The sequence below is a fragment of the Canis lupus genome, chromosome 1, assembly GCF_003254725.2.
Source record: "Canis lupus dingo isolate Sandy chromosome 1, ASM325472v2, whole genome shotgun sequence".
Classification (NCBI taxonomy): domain Eukaryota; kingdom Metazoa; phylum Chordata; class Mammalia; order Carnivora; family Canidae; genus Canis; species Canis lupus.
The window spans coordinates 36428120-36448738 of record NC_064243.1 but is presented as its reverse complement, the minus strand read 5'-3'; the positions used below and the strand labels follow the sequence as shown (position 1 = coordinate 36448738).

At 37.6% G+C, this 20619-nt stretch overlaps 1 pseudogene; it reads right to left on the bottom strand.

Annotated features, from left to right (window-relative positions):
* Positions 1–1773: 1773 nt before the first annotated feature.
* Positions 1774–3682, bottom strand: LOC112643784 (aurora kinase A-like; annotated as a pseudogene).
* Between the last annotated feature and the right edge of the window lie 16937 nt (positions 3683–20619).

Genomic DNA, 20619 nt, shown 5'->3' with positions numbered 1-20619 from the left:
GTTATAATAATGGGTGATTATTAATAACGAATAAGCTCTAAGAGGTAGGTTGAGAGGGAAAATAGATGCAAACTTGGGCTGACCCCATGTATGTCTCCTGGTCATTTCAGCCACTTTCCCCATCAGCCCTGATGGCAGAGTAATTCGCACTGACTGGGAAGCAGTGGAAGTGATTGCATCACCTGCTGTGTGACAGTCCAGGCATTTGGGGTGAGAGTGCACTTGCTTTGTGTAAAGACCACTGGCAGCCTTTCAGAAATCCTAGCTCAATTTGAAAATGGGCATGGGAACAATATCAATGTAGGTCAAACCAATTCAATAACTGACCCTGGGTGAAGAAATTAGAAGGGAACCCGTTTTGGCAACAGAACATTTTCAAATTAGAGGGTTGACTTTCTCATGGCAGCCTCATTTGGGGTTCTTTTCCATTTGTGAATCATTTATTTTACTGTATGTTTCTGCATGATTAATATAGTCCTAGTAAATTGTCCACCAGGCATTTTACTTGTCATATATTCATTCATTCATTCTATAAATATTTATTGAGGGCATACTAGGCTCAAGGCACTATCTAAAATTTACCTAATAGAGAAAATTATTGAGGACATGGACTTTGTCAAATATAAGGTCATGGTAAGCACTGGGCTAAGTGATGAATAGCAGAACCCAATAAGCTTAGTATATACCACATACACTTGTGCTCTCTCTCTCTCTCTGTCTCTCTCTCTCTCTCTCACACACACACACACACACTTGCAGAATCCTGCACATTCAAGGTCAACATTTAAGTAGCAAAACAGTAGAAAAACACCTCGGTGACTTCTGGGAGCTAAGAGGTCTGAGGGGCTAGCTAGCCTGATTCTGCCAGTGGATTTCCATTTACTTCAGAACATAAATTCACCTCTCCCCACCTCAATTTCCTAAGAAGGTGGAAACTTTGTTACTTTTACCACTTTATCCTCAGCTCCTAGAATAAGAGGGTAACACTGGAAGAGATCAATAAACATCTCTTGAATAAATAGATAAAACAGTTTGATTTCAAATGGCTAGGGTCTGGGCTAGGCCACAGCAGAACTGGAAAGACTTATTAACTGTCTCTGGCCTATGGCCTTCACTAAAAGTAGGCTTAGTGACCTCTGTTACCCTTCCCTTTATTCCCAGAAGCAAATCAAAGAGGTATCTTGTCACTCTGCAGTTAAGGATTCATGAGCCCAAGGAAAAGAAAAGGCATGGGGAGATATTTGCCCAAGTGCCTTGCACAGAACTGGTCCAAATGTTGTGTAGGGAGGATAGAGTGGGGTTGGTGTGGGGAACTGGTTTTGGTGGTGATAGAAAAAATATCAGTTCAGGTCAGTCTAAGTTGTTTCTTAGGATGTCAAAGGAATAAAGAAGCACTGAGTCAAAATATCCAGTGACATCTTTTCTGATTCCTTTGTGCCAACTTAAGTGTTATTTTCTCTGTGATTTTATTGCATTTTGTATGAACCTCTTTTATTGCCAATATTGTAGTTGATTATAAACATTTGTTTGCATACTTCCCTTAAGGTTACGTGTTCACAGGGACTAAAATGCTTAGCACACAGCAGATGCTTAATACATGTTTGTTGGTAAAATATACTACCTTTGCTCTTATGAACATTCGTAAATATGTTACTTCATCTCTCCATTAACATTTAAAAGTTTAGTTTTATATTTGATAACCTTTCCTACCAATGAATTTATTTATTTATTTATTTATTTATTTATTTATTTATTTATTTATTTTTAGAAGTCTTTATAAAAATCTTTATTTTAACATTTAAAAGAAAGAATCACATGTTCATCCTGACAGCTTTACCAGATTTGGCCACCCAATAAGTTACACACACATGTAGGTACTTGGAAGGTTATTGCACGCCTCTTTCACTGATGGAGTCACGGGGAGGTAGCCACTCTCCCTGCAGTAAGACCCAGAGTGGGTCCTCCACAAGGAGGCCTGACTCGAAACAGGCTGTGGGGAGGTCCAGGTGAACCTCACCTCCAAATTGTGAAACTAGTGACACTCCCACAATTCCTGTGGATACTTTCACTCCAGAGCATACTGTTCACTTAAGTAGACTCGAGTGGGGAGGCTGAGGTGCTACCTGCACAGTAGGCCTTTGTCTGTAGTGCCCTCTGTCACTGGGCAGGCCTGCCTCTCAGATTTCTCCCCCTGCACAATCCTTAAGACTGTTTGCTAGTTGAGTCTTTGCTTTTTTGGCTACTTGACGGTTTTGAGGAGTTAGCCGTGATCCACGGGTGTTCAAGTACATCTCTGAGAGTTGGCCTTTGGCTGGGATTATGTTTCAATAGTCTTGAAATGAGATCCCTGGCTCCCTCTGGCAGGAAGTCAGGGAATGTGAATTCAACCCGTGATATTCATTTGTAGGTCTCTTGGTATATGCTTGTCTCAAAAGGAGGCTTCCCAACTAGAAATTCATAACAAAGAACCCCAAGGCTCCAGAGATCCACCTTCTCATCATGCATTTGGCCTTCAATCATCTCTGGGGGCCAATAATCCAGGGTGCCATGCAGGATGGTTCTCCTGGAGGATGGAGCATGTACTGATCACCCAAAATCTGCAATCTTAAGCTCTCCAGCTGATCCAAGGAATAGGTTCTCTGGCTTAATGTCTCTGTGAATGACTCTCTTTGAGTGACAACAGTAAGACAGGGCATCTGACAACTCTGTGATATAATAGCAGTTCTCTGCTCATCAAACTTTGACAGTTTCTGAAGTTCTCTGTAGACAGCTCCAAGAGATGCATATTCTAGAATTAGGTAAACTCTGGTAGCATCATGGAAATAACCATACAGCCAAAGAATATTTGGATGCCTAAGGTGGGACTGTATTTCTACTTCTCTTCTCAGCTGATGCTCAACTCCTGCTTTCTCCAGTTGAGCTTTAAGTAATACTTTAATAGCCAAGATAAACTTGCTTTGTTTTTCCCTTGCCAAGTAAACATTACCAAACTTTCCTTTACCCAGTGGACGACCAATTTCAAAATCTTCCAAAGCCCATTGCCTTTTTATTGATTCTTCATTTTTTCTGTTTTGTTGCCAGTTCCTTTTCAGAATTATTTCCAGGAGCTGATGACGAGGGTTGCTCATTCTTTTGGGTATTAGTCAGTGACCTAGAGACAGGACGAGGGACACCAGTTGCCTGCAATTGCTTCTGCTTCAGATTCTGAGCCGGTTTATGGCTGGAGATGAGCTTTTGGGTTTGTGGAGGAACTCTCTGGGAAGAATTTGAAGGACAAAAGGCCCACAGGGCCTGGCCACTATTTGCAGATGACGGATTCTGTGAAGGAACTTGCTGAGTCACCAGAACACGTTTTGGACCATCACCAAGTGCAATTGTAGTCTTAACAGGCCCTGCAATGCAGTTTTCTTTAGATTTGTCCATGATGCCCGTCAGCTGCCTCCGACCCAAGCCCTGCCAATGAATTTAATGCAACTTTTTTCACAAAGCAAGATAGGTATGGTATGTCCTCTGAGATATTTCTCAACTCACTCCTTCTTCCATTGAAATGACTAATTACTTCCCCTATACCTCTCAATAGTTGGTTCTTCAGGTCACCCACAAGACACACATCATGACTTAAAAACCCAAATACTGACTTACCACAAATGTAACTTGGATTTTTTTCTGTTGCAACAATACTGTATTTGCAATAAATAAAGTCAGAAGGAAAGAAAATGTTGTTTTCATTACAGAGAGTGTTTCCCCCACAGTCAGGAAGTGGTTATCAAGCTGGTTCATCAAGAATTGTCATTGAACAAAATGAATTGTAGGCAAGGAAACAAATCTGTAAAGCATAGCACAATTGGCCGTCTGCCAGTTTCTACAGAAATAGCCTCTTTGTACAGTACTTCAACTTATCTAAAATAAGTTTTATTTAAATGAATCTTAATACATTACAGGGCATTGTAAGCACGGAAGGGAGCACCAAATCAACCTGTTTGTTAATTTATTTGGCAGCAGGCACTATTACTAGCTAACGATCAGTTCCAATGTCATAAGATTTGATGCATTCTGTCCAAGTGTGATTTCCTAGACAGAAATTCTACCTGTTGAAGGTCATGCACCTGGATGAGAAAGCAGAGCAGAGGCTCTGCTTCCCTGCCAAAGGGTTAGGTCTCCTAACTCTGCCTACTTTACTTTAGGTCACTAGGGATTCTCTAACCTAATTTTCTACCCGAGTTCTCTGGACTAGTTCACTTGGTAACTACCAACTCCCCAGTCCTGTCTTCACTCCCTGGTGTCACAGAGAATGGCTCAAATACATGTTCTCTTTTATGAGCAGGGACCTCTGCAGAAGAAGCCAGAGAGTCTTTGGTCTTAGGACTTTGAACTTGACTAAAATGACAATAAATGAGCTATCTTTAAGGCTGGGCATTGCCAGATGACCACTTCTTTACTTTATATATGCAAATCATTTTAGACCCAGAATGAAGGCCTAATTTTACCATTTATTCATCAGTTTCATTTAAACAGCTAAATGTTCCAAATCTTAGATTTTTAAAAAATCTCATGAGAGGCAGAAGCAATATTATTTATTGTAAAAATTATATTCCATTTATCATTAGATTTTTTACTAGTAAAGAAATATTAAAATATTGGCAAACTATTCTATTCATTCAACAAATCTGTCTTGAAGACTTATCATGAGCTAGGCTACATGCTGGATTCTTTAAATACAAAGACTGTGCCCTAAAAAGAACTCACAATCTATTAGAGGCAGTATAAGCCAGAAAATATGTTATGGAGTAATAACTACTGTGGTAGAGTAAAGATGAGAACACTGAGAAGGGACCTTAAATAAGTTTCTCCTGAGTTTCTATCTTGTGACATGGTCTCCTGAATATTTTACATATATTATCTCACTGTTGAAAGACCTCACATCATTAAGGAATAACAGCTATTTTCAAAGCAGTTCAGGCCTTAAGAAAAATATTTCCATGCACTCATATAGAATATGCATAAGCAATTTAGAATTAGGTGATCCAGGTAAGAATATATACTTATTCTTTGTCCAAATGAAGAATAGAGTAAATGGGTAGAGAGATAGAGAGAGCTGGAGACAAAGAATTTGAGAAAGGGGTTGCTGACAACTCTGGGTAATGTAATAGCTAGAGCATTTTTATTTACATTAAAAAGTATGTATGCCCTTCCCCTCATAAATAATAGTATTTATCTAAAAAGAAAGAGAGACCAAGCCAAGTAGAGACTAGTTAAAAAGAAAAAAACAAGGTAAATTTGTCTGGGGAAACAATCTGTTTCCACCTGTCCTTCACAGTCTACCATTAAAAGACATTATTATCTACTCATAACATATGAGGATGCTGGGCCTCTAGAATATTACATGATTTATCTAAACTGACTCTCAGAACCAGAGCTAGAATGTGAATGCAGGTTGTCTGACCCAACTACCTATAATTTCCCTTGGTCTATGAAACTGTTAAAGCCAAGATTATATTGGGAAAAGACAATTAGGGGTACCCTGGGAATAAGTCAGAAAAAAATATTCACCTGCAGCAGAGATGAGATAGACAAAAACCCCCAAATTGCTGCATTTCTGTTGGCTTGCTTTTGTGTGCTCATTTCTGGGCATATATTTGGTATTATAAAAACTGTTGATGCTATAACATAGAATTAATGAGACTGAAATGATAAAGTCTGGAAACAATTAAAAAGAGATGGATTTCATTTAATAGTAGCATGTGAAAATCTATAAAAAATAAAAGTGGCAGGTTTTTTAAAACCAAGTTTATGCAATAAGTAAAAGAAAAAATATTTTTCACATTCTACTGATTGTAGCAATTCTTTATGAGTAATCATGTAAATGTAAAATCACTCCATTTTTCCCCTCTGTTCCCTATCTTACAATCTGTTACATTGATTTTATAATCACTTTCTAATTGCTAGTTTTCTTTAATTGGCTGGTGAAATAACTAGTAAACTCAGCCCTTGTAGTGAAAGTCTTTAAAATTAGGAACTCTCTTCCCCTGGCAATGACATGATGTCAATTCAGACTTCTGAATTTTTGAGTTGTTGGCACAATAGTTGTTTGCTTTGTAATCTTTGTCAATAAGACAGCTCTTAACTTTCAATTAAAAAAAATTTCTGACATCTTCCAAAGTATCTCCATAAGCTCCACATAGCTTGTGGATTATTTCCAAGATCCCTGCATTGGTATACAATTTTTGCCTTCTGTTGTATATTACCTTGTTTTTCCATTCAAAATGTAATTTCTTTGCAGAGAAGCAAAAGTCTTGAATAATCACTTGAAGGTGAGTAGTTTGACTAATTGTAATTATGTAGTATTGGGAGAGAAAAAACAAACAAACAGAAATTGAAATTTGGCTTCCTGTTTCCCAGACTAGGAATTTCCATATTTCAAGAAAGCCTTTTTACTTATTTGCTAGAATAGCTGACCAGGTCTTCAGAAAATGTGAATTATCAAAAAGATTTCTAGGATAGAAACTTGCAGCTTAAATTGAACTTCTCTATCTCTCCTTGAATGGATTGAATTTAAGAGGTCTCCCCTTCCAATGGTCTTGGAAATACTGAGTACAGGGCTTCCTAGGTGTGTGCCTTTAGTAGGTTGTTTAGATTTCAACTTAAATTGAGATATGCTTTGTGCTATTACTGCTCTCTGAAAGTCTTAGGTAATAATATCAAGGGCCTTTTAGTGCCTGATATGTGGAGACTGGAGGGTAAGTAAGACCTCATATCAACCTCCCAAGAAGAGAGTGGGAGATCTTTGGGGGTGGAACATTCAACTTTATCATACCTGAGAAGAAAAGACACTAGCTCTGAGGTTGCAGTTCAGATACAGTGAATAGCTGAACTCACCTACAACCCAGAAGAGCACTGCAGCTCCAAAGGTGATGTGATGTGGGCCAACCGTTGGCACACTTTGAGGTAAATCTTAGGGTACATAGAAGTGGTTAAATAATGAACAGTTTGGACATCTTTCTGATGTGTTTCTTAAGCTCTTACTGCAAGAGCTTCAGATGCCACTCTTGTGTTGAGATAGGTGAATTGTCTCCAGGAGCTCTTTGAGGATAGCTACAGAGGATGCACAGTGTGATCAACTCCCAGTGACTCTAATGGAGGCTGTCATGGTGGTCATGACTACACCTGTAAGGGCAACATCCAGGCTGAATAGATCCTCCATTCAAAAATGGAAAGATGATTCATCAAGGACTTTGCAATTGCTGTATAAATTTAGGGGCTTTATATATATCAGGAATTAATTGGGACAAGGGTTTGTCCATAAGACACTGGAATCTGTTAGAAATTTTCTAACTACATGCTCTTATAACAAGAAGAATACACACTAAGCAAAGAAGAGTAAAAGATGCTTAAAGAACCTAGGCCAAAGTCGGTATCAAGGACAGCAGTTGTTGTATATAAAGGTAACACTTAGCTCTTATTCTCTTGGGAATTAGAAGCGTGAGGGGGGGAAGATACATGTAGGGTATCAGAACCTTTATGTTAACCACAAAGTAAGGGCAATAACAAAAAAAATAACAGTTTAGCAAATATGCATGTTTCTCTAACAGTTAATTCAAGTGCATGGCAAATGAGAAACTTTGACTTTCATGAATGGTCTTCTAAGATATGAAGGAAACAATAATTTTTGAGAAGTTGCAATCGGTGGGAATAAAGGGATTAAGAGTTATCTGGGTGAAAATTGGAGGAGACTCTATGTCCTTTTTCTAATTCCCATCTACTTAAGTTTGCAATTCTGATAACCAAATACAATCAATACATACTTCAGGGAATAATCGTAAAATAATTTTACTCTGATTAATCAATTAATATGTCAATTAGAGACCTAAGTTTTAATAATTCAGAGCTCACAGTTTCTGTAGGAGTATTTGTTAGTAAATCACATGGAATGTCCCTAACCCAAATATTATATTATATATTTTGATGCTGGTGTGTGTGTGTGTGTGTGTGTGTGTGTGTGTATTTATATTGGTGTGAATCTTAGAAGATGGATAAATGAATTTTTAAAAGGCAGGTAGGTATGGATGAAAAAAAGAAGTGATTGAATGAGATCATACCACACAATGGCCTACTTTAACTTCTGATGCTAGTAAATAAAATATATTTGAAATATCTGGGAAACCAGCCAGATAAAAAAATATTGAATATATTTTCAAGGTTTTTTTTCCCCTTTTTTAAAGGTTAGTTTGAGGTTTATAACAAAACATCCACACAGAATAAGAAAAAAATCAATCAATCATACAGATGCTGTGTCTCTGGGATGCAAAGCATCTGGCCATGGCTGAATGACTAATTTTCACATCTCCTCCCTCTTGAAACATTTTACTCAATATTTGAAATCATGCAGATAGGGCTGAACTGATAAATTCCATAGGATTGCAACATAATCAAATGAAGGAAGAGATAATGTCAGCAAAAACATTTTGTAAATGGCAAACAGCCATATAAAGAGGGTTGTTTTTAATTAATGATCCTCTTTGCATTAACCATAAGCAGTAATAGAAACTAGGCACAGTTTTATCGGCAGCTTTCTAATAGATTCCATTCCTCTGTTCCGTCCTTACCTGCTGGCCCCATGGAAATGAAAACAAGGAAAAGTGCTGAAGATGAGACTGTCAGGCTGTTCCTGCCTTACAGGACTCCTACATTTCTGTAATAGCAGCATTGGAAACATGCTTCCTTTGTGCTATGTTTATTGAACAATTTTTGAGTACAGTAGTTTGAAGCCTGAGGTTTGGGATCAAACAGAACAGAAGTCGTCTCTTCTCAAAAGTGAGACCCAAGACAGGCTATTTAACTTCCCTAAGCTTTAGCTCTTCCCCTGTAAAATGTGGAGGGGAGGGGGGGATCAGTTGTTATCATGTATCCTCCGTAGGGTGCTGTGCTAGAGCTTTTGTATGTGAATGCTGTTCTTCAGTAGTGAAGTGGAGCTCTGCAAAGCCCTCTGCGCCTTGAAGGCACACAGAGTCCTGTTATCCACACAACAATGATTACATTACTTTCAAATAATGTAATCATTATTTACATTATTTGGGGGTGGGGGGGTGGGGTGTAACTCTATTCAATACCTTTGCTGTTTCTTAAAATAGTCTAAATCAAGCAACATATAAAAAATTTTAAATTTAAGGGAAAAAAATATTCAAGGGAAGAATTCCTGTTCTGCTTTCAGGTCCATTTCTCCAACCATCAGAGGAAATTATGGCAGAGCAAAAGGAGTAGAAAGGGAGCAAATCCATACATCTAGTACCTTGAAAGTGTCCACCTGAAAAATAGAGTCCTCAGTGTTCTGGGAATTCCATCAATATGGCCGTGTGTCTAGCTGCCAGGTGTCCTTTCCATTTCCCAGGGCTTAGGCTCTCCACCTCTCACACAGACATCATTCATTCTGCCTCCTTGCCTCAGGCTGTGGATGACTGCAGCTAATACACCACACCACCCACCACTGTGGTTACTTGCAAGTTCCCTTGAGGCACATTCTTGGTCCCTGCCTCATTCCTGAAGGCTTCCAGTGGGACAGGAAAATCCACCTCTATCTCCACCTCATGGGTTTCATATGACAAAAGAAATACTTAATGATACATCAGAGGCCTTGCTTTTGGATTACATCATCCCTCTCCCAGCTTCCCCAACACTACTCTTCATACTCCTACAACTGGGGGTGACTGTGGGCCACCTCTAAAGAACAGAAGGCATTCTCCAAGAAAACTTGCAGTCTTGAATGTGCACCTGAGATTTCCCTCAATTCGAATGCAAGTATTTTAGGGAAAGTGATAGATAGCAAGGCAGATAGTTATAGACCTAGATCTAGAGCTGTACAGATGTGGATATATGGCTATAGATACTAAATACGGTTATGGCTAAAGTTTCGATTGTTTTCTGCCTTGCCAGTTATGAGCTAGGTCAGGGTGAAGAAGGCTGCTATGTGGATGAAGTGAGGGCATAGTGGCCTTTTCAACATGGTGCTGGGGTGGTTCTCTACATGCAGGCACGGAAACTTCATTCTTGTAGCCCAAAAGCTCTCTAGACTCACAAGAAACTGGGTTCACTGTTAGACTGTTAACCTATTACTCTGACTAGATAAGCCTTGGAAATAAGGTGCAGTGGCTACATGTTGAGGGCTACTAAGTGATACATGAAGGTGCATGGTAAGGAAACCACCAAAAGAATATTTGCCATAAAAATATTTGCACCAAGCCAATATATCCTGTTGTAGTTTACCCTTGTACTCTAAGGATACCTGTATCTCAAGGACAGGCTGGCTCAGTGTGAGACGACTCTGATGAGGCATTTTAGTTCCAGGACACGTCCTCTGCTCTATATGGTTCTTCTGTAAACTAGAGCTGGCCCCTGTATATTCCATTTGGTTTTCATATATATCTGTCTTTGTTGCTCTAGTCAACATGTATCCATCTTTTTCCCTTGTCCTTAACATTTTGTTCACTTTGAAACTGTATGTTAAAACAAGGAATATACACATTCATCACTCAAACCTGTGGCTCTCCACAGATTTCATCATAGAGTTTAAGAATCGATTATGATTGCACTAGTTAACCTGATTAGTGGGACTATTTTCATTACAAAGACTTGGACTTTTAACCTCTTAACTTGGTAGGCATATTTGAGCAAAATGATTTGTGTATTTTCTATTCTCCTTGGGAAATGAGAGCATGTTGGGAGATAGGACCATGGTGATGGCAATCTATGAAAAACAAAATAATCCAAATGTCAATGGAATACAGAGATTCTGAAAACAAAGGGTAGTTAAGATATTTACTCAAGGTCAGGAAGCATATTTATTGTAGAGCCAAGAATAGAATATCACCTAACTCCTTGGCCAGAGTCCTATGCAATACATCTCCCAGGTCAATATTTCTTATCTTGCCACGAAGGACAGTAGACAAACCTGTTAAACATAACAAATGTGGGTCCTGGTGCCTTGGCTGTTTACTTGAATTTACTTTCATCCTTAAAATCTCCTTGTCAATCCATTCTCAGGAGTACATCAGTCTTAAGGTTTTTGCTCCTTAAACTTCTATATATTTATGAAGTTAAAGGAAATAAAGGCAGGCAGATCTCATCTTACCAGTTAATTACATGTATGAAATTTTATGTAATTTCTATCCCACCTCCAAGGCACAGTTCAAATACTGAACAATTATTATTATTTTCTCTTCAAAATACCCAAATTAATTATTCTATTCTCCGTAATCCCATAATTCTTATATTTATTTTCATTATCTGTGTCTTTATCGAGTTTCTTTGAACACAGGTGATTTTTCTTATTCATATCCACATCCCTAGTTCTTAGTAATTTCTTGTCATAAGTATGACATTAATACACCCTAAGAGAAAAATGTCTATATATACTTTTAATATTTTTATTCTAGTTTCCATTATATTTCCAAAGAAGCATCATAGCAGACAGAAATGGAAATCCAGTGATGCAGCCATAATAAATAGCACACTGAAGGCTTTCCAGTGTTCACTTCATGTGCCATTTGCTGTTGTAATTGTACATCAGGGAAGGAAAATCCCCTGGCTCTCCCAGTGGTAGGGTGGAAGGAGCTGGGGAGGGGGCATAGCAGAGGAAGGCAGAAGGCCTCTATGCCTTAACTGTTTATTCATAACAGATGGGGTAGAATGAATTATTCACTGGCTACCCATTGTTTTTTCCTGGGAATACAAAAAAAAAAAAAAATTCATAAGATTCAAAGGAAAAGATGAGATGGAGGGAGTGGAAAGGGCTTCACACAGTTACCAAAATTTCAGGATTGAGACTCACCGGCAGGGTCAACATGTGCTTAACTTACTTCCAGGGTTTTCAGGACAACTCCAGAACCACATGGACACCGCTGGGTGGTTCTTGGTGCTTTTGCGGACTTGAGGGAGCTGTTATGTGGAAATAAATTGTGACTCATGTCTGGGGAGGGAGCTAGAAGAGGTTGTCAATATCTAGCAGCAGGTCTGAGAGGTGAATGCAGAACTGAGGCAGGGGACAAACCAAGAGATCAAAAGTAGATTGCCAGCCTGAGTTCTACAGAAGAGAGTAATTTGGAACATGAAAGTGCACAAAGTTGGATGCATAGTTGTTAGTCTGTGTGTTGATCTGTTTATCTGTGTGTGTGGGCAAGCTTTGTACACATACAACATGTGAGTATATATGTTAGGACATGTTAAAATGATTTTAAAAGACAGTTAGGTGTGAAAAAGAAACTTGAACACTTTGAGAAGTGGACAGTCTCCATTCCCAAGGGTCCAGATAACCACAAAATGTGGTAGGAAGTAAGAAGCTTTTATGGAATAAAGAATAAGGAATGGGGGGTGAGGAGGAAATCCCGGGTGGCTCAGTGGTTTAGCACCACCTTCAGCCCATGGAGACCTGGGATTTTTTTTTTTTTTTTTTTTTTGAGACCTGGGATTGAGTTCCACATCAGGCTCCCTGCATGGAGCCTGCTTCTCCCTCTGCCTCTCTCTCTCTCTCTCTCCCTCTGTTTCTCAAGAATAAATAAATAAATCTTTTTTAAAAAGAGAATAAGGAATGGGGAAGAGAAAAATAGAAAATGAATAAGGAATAGGAAGTGAGCATAAGAAAATGAATAAGGAACAGGAAGTGAGTATAGAACCAGAGGTGGCTTGGCATTTGAGGACTGGATGACTGGCATTACTTTGTTTCTGGTCAAGCAGAGCAGATATCTACAGAGACACCGAAGTTACTGGTGTGGAACCTCTGGCAGGAGTGGCTCGGCTCCATCGTGGGCCTAGAAAGTTATTTCAACATTCATTCTTGAAGGCTTTCCTGACTCCGCAGGCAATTCTTTGCTCCTCAGCAGTGTTCCCATTGCACTGTATAAATCACATGAAAATTATTTTATTTATTTATTTATTTATTTATTTATTTATTTATTTATTTATGAGAGAGAGAGCGATGGCACACCGCTCCCCCCCCTCCCCGAGGGGGAGAGGAAGATACAGACTCCCCAGTGAGCAGGAAGCCCCCCTTGCAGCTTAATCCCAGGATCCCAAGATCATGACTTGAGTCGAAGTCAGACGCTTAACTGACTAAGCCACTCAGGTGCTCCCACATAAAAACCATTTTCTTATTGTTTGTTTGTCTCTTTCTTTTCCCCTGAGGGTTTGAGGAAAAACTTGTGCTTTTCATTCTTATACCCATGGTCTTAGTCCTAATACGTGTAAATGCAGGAACCACATTTCATACAATATCAACTGTCAACAGATGGTTTAGGGGCTTAGGAGCACAGTCTACTTTTTCTTGTATTCAAAACTATAATTCACATAGTTGGGACATTTGGGAGATCTTACAGGATTAGAAAATCCTTGTTCCTAAATCTGAGACTGTAGAGAAGAATGAGAAGTCCCAGCTGCCATGTGTGCATATCTGTGAACCCAGAGCCACATCCCTATGCTCTTTGTACTTTATAAGGAATAAAAAATTACACATTCTAGTGCTGCCTCTGTCACTAGGTAATGAAACCTAGGTAATGAAATTTGATCAGCCATGAAGCCTTAATCTCTAAGGTCTTCCCCAGCTCCAAAGTTATTTGCTGAGGCAATTTCTGGTTCTGCTTTGACAGAATATCTGATTCAGGGCAGCTTTCCTGCTGAGGAGATCTATAAAGACTGAATAAAACTTTTAAGAAAGAGCTGTTTGAAGAAAAATGGAACAGCAATGAAGGCAGTCAAGAGGTTAAGGTAAAAGATCTGGAAAGAAGGAAGGAAGTTGCTCCCACTATTCGTCACCATTTTCCCTGTCTAGCTATTTCCTGGTTCATGAATAGAGCAACAATCAGACTGAGCAGAAACTGGTGTTTTTGGCACCATGAAGGTTTTGGCAGCCATAAGATCAGGGGTTAAAAAAGTATTAAGTACTTGAGAGGTCATGATCCCCAAGAAAAGATAACCTCAAAGAAATGAACTTGATATGATACATATGATGATATCCTACATCATATTCTTCCTCAAGGTATTTGCCTAATTTTGAGGGGCAAGAGTGGATATTAGGTAATACAACTGAATAATAATACAAAACGTGGTATAACATCATTTGTATGATGCAGCTAAAGCTATTCTTAGAGGAAAATTTATATCCTTAAAATGCATATATTAGAAAAGAAGAAAATCTGAAAATTATGTAAATGTCCATCTTAAGCTGTTACGAAAAGAATGGCAAATTAAATCTGAAGAAAGTAGAAGAAAATGATACAGATAATAATAGAATTAAATGAAAGAGAAACAAGTATATAGCAGAAAAAGAATTAACTAAATCCAGAGTTGGTTCTTGAGAAGAATAATAAAATGAGTAAACCCTAGTAAAATAGCTTAAGGAAAAAACGAGAGTAGGAACAAATTATAAATACTAGTAATAAAAGTAGTATATAATTACAAACCTTATGTATGTTAAAAATATGAGATTATGCTATAATTATATGGTAGTACATTTGAAATTTAAATAAAGTTTCTTGAAAAACATAAATATCAAAACTGACACAAGAAATCTGTACTATACATATACTATGTCTATATATAATATATATATCCTTAATCTAATACCTTCCAATAACAACAAAAAGTTCTGGGCTCAGATAGCATCTGTAGCAAATTACTTATCACATAGACAAAGTACAAAATTTAACAGAATAGAGAACCATGTATGGTTATTTAGGAGAACACTGACAATAAAGGGCAACCAGGTATCCATATTGTAAAATTAGAATCTTGATCTCTACCTCATATAACACAAAAATATCATTTTTCAGTGGCTTGAAGAATAAAATATGAAAGGTAAAACAATAAAATTTCTAGAAAAAAGACAGAAGAATATCTTCTTTATTTTGAGATAAGCAAAGTTTTCTTAGAGCATAGCAAGCACTAACTCTAAAGAAAAAGATGGATAAATGCAATGCTATTAAAGTCAAGTTCATCTGTTCATCAAAAAACATAATTAAGAGAATGAAATGGCAAGTTATAGAATGGCAGAAGGTATTTGTAATATGCATATCCTAAAAAGGCTTTGTATCTGAAGTATAAAAGAACTCTTATAGATAAATAAGAAAAAATAAACAATTTCAAAAGAGTTGCTAAAATTTTCTCACACAGCTGGTAGGGATGAATATTGGTGTAATTACTCTGGGAAACTATCACTACCTATGAATGCTGAATTTATGAATAACCTATGACTCAGCAACTCTACCCCTTGTACTATGAGATCCAAAAGACCAAAGAGATGTGAGTAAGCAGGTTCCTAGCAGCATTAGTTGTATTGGCCAACATCTAGAAACAATTCCACTTCTATCAACAGCAAAATAGATAAAGTGTGAAATATTCATATAATGGAATATTCTATAGCAATGACAATGAATAAATTACTGCCATACAAGCAATGTTTAAATCTTACCAACATAACATCAAACAAAAGAAGACACCAAAAAGTACACAGTATATAATTCTGATTATAACATTCCAAAGCAGGCAAAACTAATGCATGGAATAAAAGTGAACAGTAGTGGTTTCCTTTGTGGGGAAACAATTACTGGGACAGATGATGAGAGAGGCTGGTAGCAGTCTGGTATGCTTTATTTATTGATTTACTGTATTTATTTAATAAAAATTCACTGATGTAGTAAACTTAGGATTGTGCATGTTTTTCTATAGAAATGTTAAGTTTCACTTTCTTTTTTTTAAGTAGGTTCCATGGCCAGTGTGGAATCCAACATGGGGCTTGAACTGACAACTCTGAGATCAAGACCTGATCTGCAATCAAAAGTCAGATGCTTAACAAATGAGCCACCCAGGCATTCCTTAAATTTCACTTTTAAAAAATGATTTTATCTATTTATTTATTTTTTAAGATTTTATTTATATTCATGAGAGACTCAGAGAGAGAGGCAGAAATATAGGCAGAGGGAGAAGCAGGCTCCATACAGGGAGCCTGATGTGGGACTCGATCCTAGGACTCTGGGATCATGCCCTGAGCCAAAGGCAGACGCTCAACCACTGAACCACCCAGATGTCCCTTAAAAAATGATTGTAAAGAATGATTTCATGTTGTTTTTCTATTTAATAATATATACAACCAAACTCAAGAAGTTGGAAAAGAAGGATGAGGGAAGTAAATTGGCATGCAGCTTCTGAAAGCACCAGAAGGCTCTAGGACTGATCACCTGGCAGTCCAGGATTTGCATAGTTTATGCCAATGTGTATTTGAACAAGTGGAGCAGCCGGGCAGGCCACCCAGTGTAGATAGAGCATAAGGTTATATTTTGAGGTCATGGAAGTTTCACTAACCACCCTTCTTTCCTCAAGAAAGCTTAGTTCCCAATAACTGGTTACAATCCCTAAAAGTCATACCAGGAGGTTAAAATAGTTATGAAATATGGGTCTGAGGATTCTTAACTCTAAAGAACAAACTCTAAATGGTTACCGGGGGGCGGGGTGGAAGATGGGTGAAATAGGTGATGGGACTTATGGAGGGCACTTGCCGTGATGAGCACCAAGTGATGTATGGAAGTGCTGAATCACTTTATTGCATATTTGAAACTAATATTACACTGGATATTAACTGGCTGGAATTTAAATAAAAGCCTAAAAAAGTGGGTCTGAAGTTTCCAGTAGAATTTTCTAATTTTGTTTGTTCTTTTATTTGCATGAAAATCTTTGAATACTCTGTCATTGTAAAAACTGAGTTTCTTTTTTGCATGGATGATCCACAGGTAAAAAATATTCTCAGAGAGTAAGACTTAATAATTTCTTAAAATAGTATTTGTGGGTCTCTTTAAATCAGGCTTCATATTCTCCAAGGACCAGAAGAAATTTTTTTCACCTATAGAAGGACTGTCTCCAGACTGCTGAAGCTAATATAAAAATTAAGCTACCCAAGAATACTATTTCCTTAACTATCATCATCAATTATCATGTTAGCCTAGGTAAAAGGTCAGCAAAATATTCTCCAAGGAACAAATTCTGGCCAGCGTCAGTTTTTGTAAATAAGGTTTTATTGAAAAACAACCATGTCTATTTGTTTACATATCATCTGTGATACTTTCAAGGTATAGCATCAGCACTGAATAGTTGAAATAGAGACCATTTTAAGTCCATAAAGCCTAAAATATTTACTATGTGGTCCTCTACATAACAGATTTGCCACTGGCCTAGATTTATGTGTTACCTTTTTATCTCAGGAGAAAGAATAGTCCCATGAGCATAAAATTTAAAATATGAACTTTTAAAAAATGTTGGCATCAATTAAGTTGATAGAGAGCTATCAGAAAAGTCTAGACAGAGTAAACAGCATAGAATCAGGCCCTTGTGCATGTGGAGAGCAAGCAAACCCAGCAACCATTCTTGATTTGGAAAAAAGGTGGTACCTTCGTAGGTTAAAAAAAAAAAAAAGTCTTATTGGATAGAAGTGTTTCAAAGGGTATGGTTTTCTTCTTGCCCTAAATGGTATATTGAACATGACAACTAAGTGAGATATATGATCCTTAATTGAATCTTGGATTTAAAAAATGGGTAAGGGATGTTATTGAGATGAATGTAGAAAGGTTAATATGGGCTATAGGCTATGTAATAATATAAAATCAAGGCTAAATTTACCAAGTTGATAATTGTTGTGTAGTTTTATAAGAAGTCCCTGTTCTTAGAGAATACTTGTTGAAATCTGTATTTCATGAACTGAAAGTTCATGATTATCTGCAACTGACATTAAAATAGATCATCAAATAATCAGAGAGTGAAAGAGAAATTGAATGTGACAAAATGCTAACAATTAGTGAATCAGAGTAAATGACATATGGGTGTTGATTGTACTATTCTTGCAAATTTTCTGTAGGTTTGACATTTTTCAAAATAGACCATCAGAAGAAAATCTTTCAAAAATAGACATTGAAAGATAGCTCCAATATTTCAGAAAAGAGTGAGAGAGCAAAGACAAAAAACCCTAATTTTTTTACTGGGAAGCTAAATTTGTTATCAGCAAATTTATTTGGATATTCACACATGATCATATTTCTATCTCTCTCCATCTTTTTTTTTTTTTTAACTAAGTTTTAACTCAGGCTTCACTGCATCCCCAGTTGCTTCATCTGATTTCCTGAATACAAGAAAAAATTATGTTAAATATTTTCCCCAGGAAAACATTATACATGTCACACATGAATCTACCTAAAGTACTCATTATAGCCATATCCCTCAAATAAATATTTCTTTTAGTTACATCTCTGTTTTAAAGTCTTTTGAGGGGATGCCTAGGTGGCTCAGTGGTTAAGTGTTTGCCTTTGACTCCGGGCATCCTAAGATCAAGTCTCACATCGGCCTTTCTGCATAGAGCCTGCTTCTCCTTCTGCCTGTGTCTCTGCCTCTCTCTCTGTGTCTCTCATGAATAAATAAAATCTTAAAAAAAAAAAAAAAGTCTTTTGGGGATTTGTCACATTATGTGACACAAAAGAAAAGATTTACACACCAGATCCAAAGGAATCTTCAACACATGTCCCTCATTGCTTCTCAGAAATATAGTGCCATGTAACCTTGGAAGACTGACACATTTAGAGAATTTAGAGAATTACCAAGGGGAATACAGCTAAGTCTGGCATCAGAATATATGTTGTTGCCAACTGCTGACAGATATTCCACATGGGGTTCAGATACTGTGACTTTGGTATGAATCTTGAAGAGTATTTGAAAGCCTATAGTTTTGAGAAAAAGAGGATTTTTCCCAATGTCTTTCAAAGCAATCCTTACATGTTGGTGTGTCCACTTATAAAGAGAAATGTATTCGCCAGCCTCTCAGATGTCAATCATCCTGTTAGAGGAGGGCCCACTGCCCAGGTAGCTCAGACCTCACTCAGGTTGTTAAAGATAAAAAACAGGTGTACCTGGATGGCTCAGTTGATTGAGCATCCGACTCTTGATTTCAGCTCAGGTCATTGTCTCAAAGTTGTAGCTTCTGATTCGGGCTCTGAGCTGGGCGTAGAGCCTGCTTGCGATTCTCTTTCTCCCTCTCCCTCTGTCCCTCCACAACCCCACGCCCCCTTTAAAAAAACACACTCTAAAAAAATAATAATAATACAGGCCAAAATGAGTTCTTATTGGAGAAAGAGGAGCATTGGCAGAGAAGTTTTAAGTGGAGCTGAGTGAGTGTAAAAGCCCTGTGAGCATCTAATAAGGCTACGACTGATAGGTTGCTTAAATACACCAGGGAGCCAATACATCAGAAAGACAAATTCTAGCCTGCCCCTGGTATGATTATAGCATGGGCAAATGGGGCCACAGAGTCATAACATTAAACTAGCACCACAATAAAAAAAAAAAAAAAAGTCAATGGTGTTGTGTTATTTCACAGCTCCTGTTCATGCTCCAAATGTGAAGTGAGCAATAATCCTAACGACAAACATTATTTTAATGAAGTGGTTGGCAATGTGTATCCTTTCTGGGTTAAACTAATGAGAGCATTTCAAGGCGATTTACTTCTTTTTAAGACAAAGGAAAGAATCTTTGATCTTAAATATGAAGTTTGTGGATTTGTTTTAAACCTCCAGAAATTATCTAGATAAGATCTAAGTTGTTTGGATGTAGGTAGATAGAATAATTATAAAAGATGCCATCTGAACTCCTGCTCATTTGCCAGCTCCACTGTGGGATGAATAAATCATAATGTTTTTTGGTGGCTCAGAGCTAATTCAAACAAGCCAAAAAATTATGTGGCTTCTTCAAAGTCGACATAGATGTCAGAATAACAATATCACTCTTATTGAAGACTCAGTAAATCAGGTTGTGGGCACTAATTAAAAGGAAGCCATAGAAAATCATCATTTAAGTTTCCTTCCCTACTTCTTCAGTCATAACGTCTAAGTTCAAAACACTTCCTACCTCCCAATGCCCCTTCTTTTTTTAAAGAGCTTCCAAATCATAGATACTGTTTTTGACTTATATGGATAGGCAATGAGATTAGGAAATTAGTCTCAAAGTCTTGGGAAGTACAAAATACCAGTGAAGTCATTATTTGCTTTTCCAAAGTGAATCCTCAAGAACAATTATCACCTCAATCAAAGAAATAAATTTGAAATTCTAAACCCTTCATCAGAAGCCACCTACCTCTGAATGGCAGATTTTGTCAGCATCCAATGAAAGCACATACAGACCAAAGTCTATTTAGAATTGCTTGCCCTGGATAAATCTCTACCCCGAGCTAATTGTCCTCATTATTGGAGAGGAAATGAGAACTACTAAAAAAAGCAAGACTCCAGGGGTGGGCTGAGTGGCTGACTTCCTTAACAAAATAGTCTCTGTTTTGTTTACAGCTCAAGCTCAAGGCAAAGGCTTGATTCTGATGATTTACCATATCAATAGCCTTGACTGCAGAATTCACCCATTCAGGATATTCATACCCCATTCACCAAACCCTGTCCTATCTAGCTTGGAGCCTTGTACAGTACTGGCACTCATGACATGTTTAGAGAAATTATGGAAGGTGAGAAAGTGGGAGTGAATGCGTGAGTGAATAAGGAAATAAATGCTGAACTGATATGTAATACAGTGGCTTGAGAAAAATCATTCACATCAACAAGT